The sequence below is a fragment of the Cuculus canorus genome, chromosome 5, assembly GCF_017976375.1.
Source record: "Cuculus canorus isolate bCucCan1 chromosome 5, bCucCan1.pri, whole genome shotgun sequence".
NCBI classification, from domain to species: Eukaryota; Metazoa; Chordata; class Aves; order Cuculiformes; family Cuculidae; genus Cuculus; species Cuculus canorus.
Genome location: NC_071405.1, coordinates 48,041,527 through 48,047,526, shown reverse-complemented (window position 1 = coordinate 48,047,526; position 6,000 = coordinate 48,041,527). Strand labels below are relative to the sequence as shown.

General features: G+C 38.0%; 1 protein-coding gene across 14 annotated transcripts in view; it reads left to right on the top strand.

Moving 5' to 3' along the window:
* The first annotated feature begins 525 nt into the window (after window positions 1-525).
* The window catches only part of LRRC4C (leucine rich repeat containing 4C), a 529,117-nt gene continuing 523,642 nt past the window's right edge, over window positions 526-6,000 (top strand). For all 14 annotated transcript variants that reach the window (XR_008449956.1, XR_008449955.1, XR_008449954.1 and 11 more), the window contains exon 1: window positions 526-1,167. The gene's annotated coding sequence lies outside the window, so the exon portion shown is untranslated. The remainder of the gene's footprint in view (window positions 1,168-6,000) is intronic.

Sequence of the window (6,000 nt, the reverse complement as noted above, 5' to 3'; positions counted from 1 at the left end):
ATATTTCCCTGACTCTGCATATTGTTGTCTAATCTAGAGATGGATAATAAAAGTGCTGATTTTAAAATTCTGACTGGTACAGGATATAAGAATGACTTCTAAAATAGTGCTAAAACAAGTCACTTTGGAACAAATTTTCTAATCTAATGTACTCTTCTGGGTGCAGTGTCTTCTATACACAGCATCCGTGTCTTTCACTAGCCCCCCTTCCCACCCCCCCAATACTGTCATTCTAATCTTCTAGACAATTTAGTAACCTCTTCTTATCCTGGTCTAAGGAAAATACAGGTTTTGGCTCTGATAGTCATTAAGTGATGTCCAGATTAATTCAGATTTTGTTGCAGAAACACATCCTTTTTCAGCTGCAAAGAAATCCCCACGGAAAACACATATGCTCACACATATGCACGTACACACACGCGCACACAGTATGTAGAATGCCTTAAAGAAACTGTAGCTAACCACCTTATTAGTATTCCTCCCTCCTCTGTTTCACTTGCAGCAACAGAGGGCTGAGCAAAATGCAGTAGAACAGGGACAGAGACAGAGCTGGCAATCATCTCGGTGCAGGCTGCTGAATGTAGGGGGTGGGGGGGATGCAGCAAAGCAAGATTAATAACCTTGCCATAATCCTGTGCACCCTGGAAGGAGATACCTCTGGTGACTGGGCTGTTCTTGTCTTGATTAATTGGACTGAGTGAATGAGTGGCTGGCAATCCACCTGGTTTGCAGGCGACCCCCTGGTTTTGCTGCTCACTGAATCCTCTACCCATCTGGGAAGGTAACAGTGAGACGTACCATCTGCAGCACACAGAGCAGCTATTGGAGGCTACTACTGACAGTTTTGCACTACAGTTTTTTTTGGTGAGCAAGAAGCCAGGTATATTATACAGTAGGATATTTCTGTGCTCACGCTACTGAATTTCACAATCTGGTCCTTCAGCAACCCCCTACACTCCCTTTTCCATTTGCCTTTGAGTTTTGGGCTTACTTTTGGCATAGACTCCTGGACGCATTTTACTGGGGATGGAAGAGCAGTAAATGGAACCTCTGAAAACTAATTGTTTTCCTTCTGTGTGACTTGAGAAAGAGAAAAGCAAAGAGTCAAATCCAGCTGGAGGAATTCAGATTTCTTTCTGAGAAGTTTACAAAGGGACCACACAAAAGGTAAGTCCAGGGGTCTGTCTATTCCTGTTTCCTTTTTTGTTTACTGTTTGCCTGTTTTAGCTGGGGTAAAAAGCTAAAACATGAGTATTAGTGTGGTGTTTGTAAAGTCTGTGCTAGTATTTGTATCCCCTTTATAGCGTCCGTCCCCCCCCCTTTTTTTTCACCTTCTTCTCCCCCTACCATTTGCACAGTAAAAATCCTTGCAAAAATAGTGTCCTATAGTGCTGTAATGTTAGCATTAGAAAGCTCCTTTCATTTCAAAGATATTAGAATTTATAGGGAGAGAATTATTTTTACTACATCAGTTAAAATATTTGGAAAATATCTAGAATGGGCAAGAAATACAGCTCATACAATATCTTCAATGGAAGTCTCCATATTTTCATAAATCTTGTCCAGTTTTTTTCTCTGCATTTCAGTCAGCTCTGGAATGATGAATATGTAAGTAAAAAGCTGCTACTGCTGCTGGTAGCAGAAGTAGAAGGTAGCAGAAAGGAAATTTGAGGATTTGTGTATCACTTCTTAAGTTCATCTGTTTGCTTCTCATTAACATTTTGAATGCTGCTTTTTTTCTTTTTTTTTTTTTTTTGGCTACAGAATTTATGAAATACATTGGGCCAAACAGTAATAACCCGCATAGAACACAATGTTAATTACAAATGAGTTCTTGTGGGCCCTTAATTTTTGGGATGGAGGTGCTATCAAGTGACCGAAGTAAATGTCTTATCCAGCATGGTTCATGACACTCCAGTGTTTCCGGAGATCTATCAATCATATAGCTATAGTGCTACTCAATGTTTTAACCTAGCATTTATCCTTCCCCTGCACCCCTGACCCCACCTCCAATGCAGTTTCTGCAGGGAAAGTATGACTGTTGTAGCATTTCCCATCTTTCCATTAAATAATAGAAAGAAAATACCATTGCAATAGAATCGTAGCTCTTGCAGTTGAGCTATTTTTTTATTGCTGCACTGATAGTACATAGCATTCCCAAGGAGGTGAGAAAACCATCTGTAAATACATTTCAAAGATGCTTGGTTCTCCAAACAGAATTGCTAGGTAGTCACTCCTCATTTATATGAATATGAATGAAAAAAGGATATGGTATCCATTTGAAAAACTAAATAGCTGCTTATTTAGTGTAAAAAGAAATGGATTTAAATACAGTTTTACTGAATAATCAGATGTTGAAGGGCTTCTAGTTGTACGTATACATATGTAATGTAAATAAAGAAAAGAGAACTTATGTCAGATTTATAAATACAAGGACATATCAAATAGGATGGACCTTTGATCCATTTGGTACAAAGAAGTGCAATGACCCTTCTTGTAATAGATCCTGTGTTGTAAATCTTAAAACTTAATGAAAATGCTCTGCTTCAGAGTAATCAAATCACTTCATTTTATTGTATCCTGTCAGTTAGTCCCTCTGTTTCCCACTGGTTTTGCATAACAGCTTTAAAGAGGGATTACGGAAGAAAGGAGAAGTCATTATAAGTGTGTTTCCCCCCATTTTCTGGAAGTGATGCTTTGTGTAGCAGATGCCTTTACTCTATATGATTATGATAAACAAATCTGTCTCTGGGCAGGATGCAGTTTGCCATAGTTTTCCCTCACTGTACTTCCCTCAAGCCCCGTTGCATGTAGCACATTAATCTATTTCACCAGGCAATGAGGTACTCTCTCTTTTAACTATGGGGAACAGTCTGTGTGTAATGAGGGCTAAAAAAACCCTCAAACAAACCTCATGATTTTTAAATCCTTACCCTAATTTTAAAATTTAAGAATGTAATGAGACCATCAAAGCAGAGGTGTTGACTGGATGAAAGAGCAGGGTGGGGGGAGTAAGGGAGTAGGGGTGGTGGGAATGTTCTGCCTGGAGATGAAACACTTTCATGTTCTGGAGAAAAAGACGACACATTTGCTCTGCTAGTGTTTCTACATATTCTGATGTATAGGACATAATTTAGTAGTGGTTTCATGCCTTAAACTGAGTGGGAGGGTAGTCACCTGTATGCTGGAAAAGAAAAGATGTCACTGCTCTCTTGATATGGTGCCCAGATGCTATTAATCATCTATCTCTATTGATCATCAACCCTACAGGAGTGAGAGCATTGTGAATTTTTTTTTGCATGTAGTATTATCTCATTATATACTGCAGACTAAAGCCAATGGTGGTTATTTTACCCTTAATAAATTCACTGAAAAGGAAACCTCAAGCTTATTGTCCCCCCAAGTATTTTTGTTTAGTTTAGCAGATTTTGATCAGAACTTTTGCTGGGTTTCAATTCTGACTTCCTAATTTTTCATATTTGCTATTTCTTGTTTTTATTTGTACATCTTCTATTATACACAATATTGTATGTAACATAACATTATATCACAGGATCAGTTTTAGTTTATAATACCTTTGCTTTTCTTATGGGAAGAATGGACATGGGTAATAAATAGTGCTATCAGGTTTTGTATGGAAATAGGCTTTAGCACAAGTTGGACCATGTCTGGTTGTTTTATTTTTTTTTAATGTTCAGTTAAAAATAACTGTGAAAAGAATGTTAAGTGTTTCATTTTAGTGGCCCTTCCATTTTAATTGCATTTCACAGTGTAACAGCCCATACACCTGCAGTCTCACCTAACGTGGAAAATGCTTTCATCTCTGTACTGTTGGCTGCTTGTATGAGCTCAATCCACTATGCATTGCACATCTTCTCTTCATATTTCAGCAAGGCCTGCAAGGATATTGCAGTGAATGTATCATAGGTGCAATCTCTCAGAAGGAATATGTGTACAATGAGATTCTCATGACCTGAATTCTCTATTTGTTGTTTTAAGATTAAGTGGAAAATAAAGAAAACTGAATTTTTTTTTCATTTAGTTCTAGTTAATTGAGCAGCTTCCTTTTCTCATTGCTGAAGTCAGCCAACCGGGCACTAAGCTTCTCCAGCACATGTTTCAGTGTTTTAAAGACCCGAGGTACTTTACACATGAATTCCTCCTTCCTTCTGAAACAACCTGGGCTGACAACTGGTAAGTCAATTTTGGAGCTCTGCAGTGGCATGCAAGCAAGAGGAGGATGCGAGAGAGGAGATGTACCAGCAATTTTAAGATTTGCATCAAAAGAACAAGCTCTGTGGGATGGCAGAACACGTTGTTTTGACTGCTGACTCATAGTGTTGGTCTGCAATATTATTTTACACTAATGTGATGACACTGGGCCTGGCTTTGAAATAAAAAGCCAGAAAAGAGATCTTTATCTTTATTGATCTTTATCAGTAAGAGCACACTGCTTATGAATGTGGACTTCTCTAATGACAAATTATAGGATTTCTGGAAATTCCTATGGATAGAGTTAGTGTTCTTAAATCTCTTACTTTAAGAAAATTAACAGTAAATAAAATTTACTACTTTTAGACACTTAAGAAAAGAAAATTATGTTACAAATATGTCCTTTCAGTTGACAAATTCATCGAGTGCGGTAAATTAAGTGTTGGGTTCCACCTTACCCCTTGTTCTCCCTTCCATTTCTTTTCATTCCTTGTCAAAGGGTAAGATTTAGGAACGGAGGAGGCTCAGAACACAGTATTCCAATTCCTGGGGTGGCAAAAAAACATGCTAGATAAACTCAAAACTCTTAAGCAGCAGATTAAAATCAATTAATTTTCTGCTTTCCATACTCCTAGTTGGAAGTGTAAAAATGAAGCTTTTTGGGAGATTAATTTCTTAGTTTTTAAAAAGGACAGGCTGTTCAGGAAAGGAAGCCTTTGTGGTGCTACTTGTTATTTGACCTTTCACAGACTGAGATAGCCAAGAAAGCATCCCTTAGCAATAAGAGTTCCTTATGTTTTTATGAAATTACTGCAAAAACAGTGTGCATTTATGTTGAGTTGTGTAACAAAAAAACATGAGAAAATGTTTACTTAGACACTGTAGCTTTCAAGACTGGTCCAAAAGAGGAGTGTTGAGAGCATGGTATGTATATGCAGGTATTTGCTTCTAGAGGCTGTTGCTGTTCAGGCTGGAAAGAGAGTTACAGTGTTGTTCTAAAAGTTAAGATTCAAATGCCCCAGTGGTGTGCTGAATTTTCTACAGTTATTTCATACTGCTGGGGAGGAAACTTACTGTTTCTGTATTCTCAAAATCTACCAGATCCTGCCTTGTAGGAGCTCCTGCTGCCAAACTTAGATTGGTTATGTAACGTAGAATTGTATTGATCCTGTAGGAGGGTAGTGGGCAGAGATTTCTTCTGAAAATGAAGACTTTCATTCTCAGAACACATACCCAGAGGCAGAATTGTAGCAAGGAATCTACATCTCTTCCCCGTGTGTATTGGAAGAAACTTGTATGGACAACAATTTTTTTGTAACTTGCCAAAGCTTCACTACTCAAATGGCCATCAGTGGTGGGTATTCTTCTTGTACTTGCAAAGGTTAGCAGAAACATCAGTATTAAAAAAAAAAAGAAAAAAAAAAAGAGCATGCTTAAATAAGGTTCATAATTGCAAATATAAAGGACTTCTGTTTCAGCACTTTTGACATACCTTTGAGCTTGCAGCACATGGCAGGGAGATTTTCCATGAGGCTCATTATTCTAGTCTTTGATAATTTAAGATGTTGTTTTGGTAGGTTAAATTTATGTCAAGTGTTCATGAAGTCCAGCACGTACTAGTAATTAGAGACTGTCAGTTCCATTCCTGTTGTTCATCCTGTTTACAAGAGTAAGAACAGGGTTATATCCTTCTGTGTTTAGCTCCTCTGAAATGGCTGAATTGGTATGAGGTAAAGATAAAGACAAGTGACGTGGGGAGCCAGTAACTCTTTTTTTGCAAATGTTTGC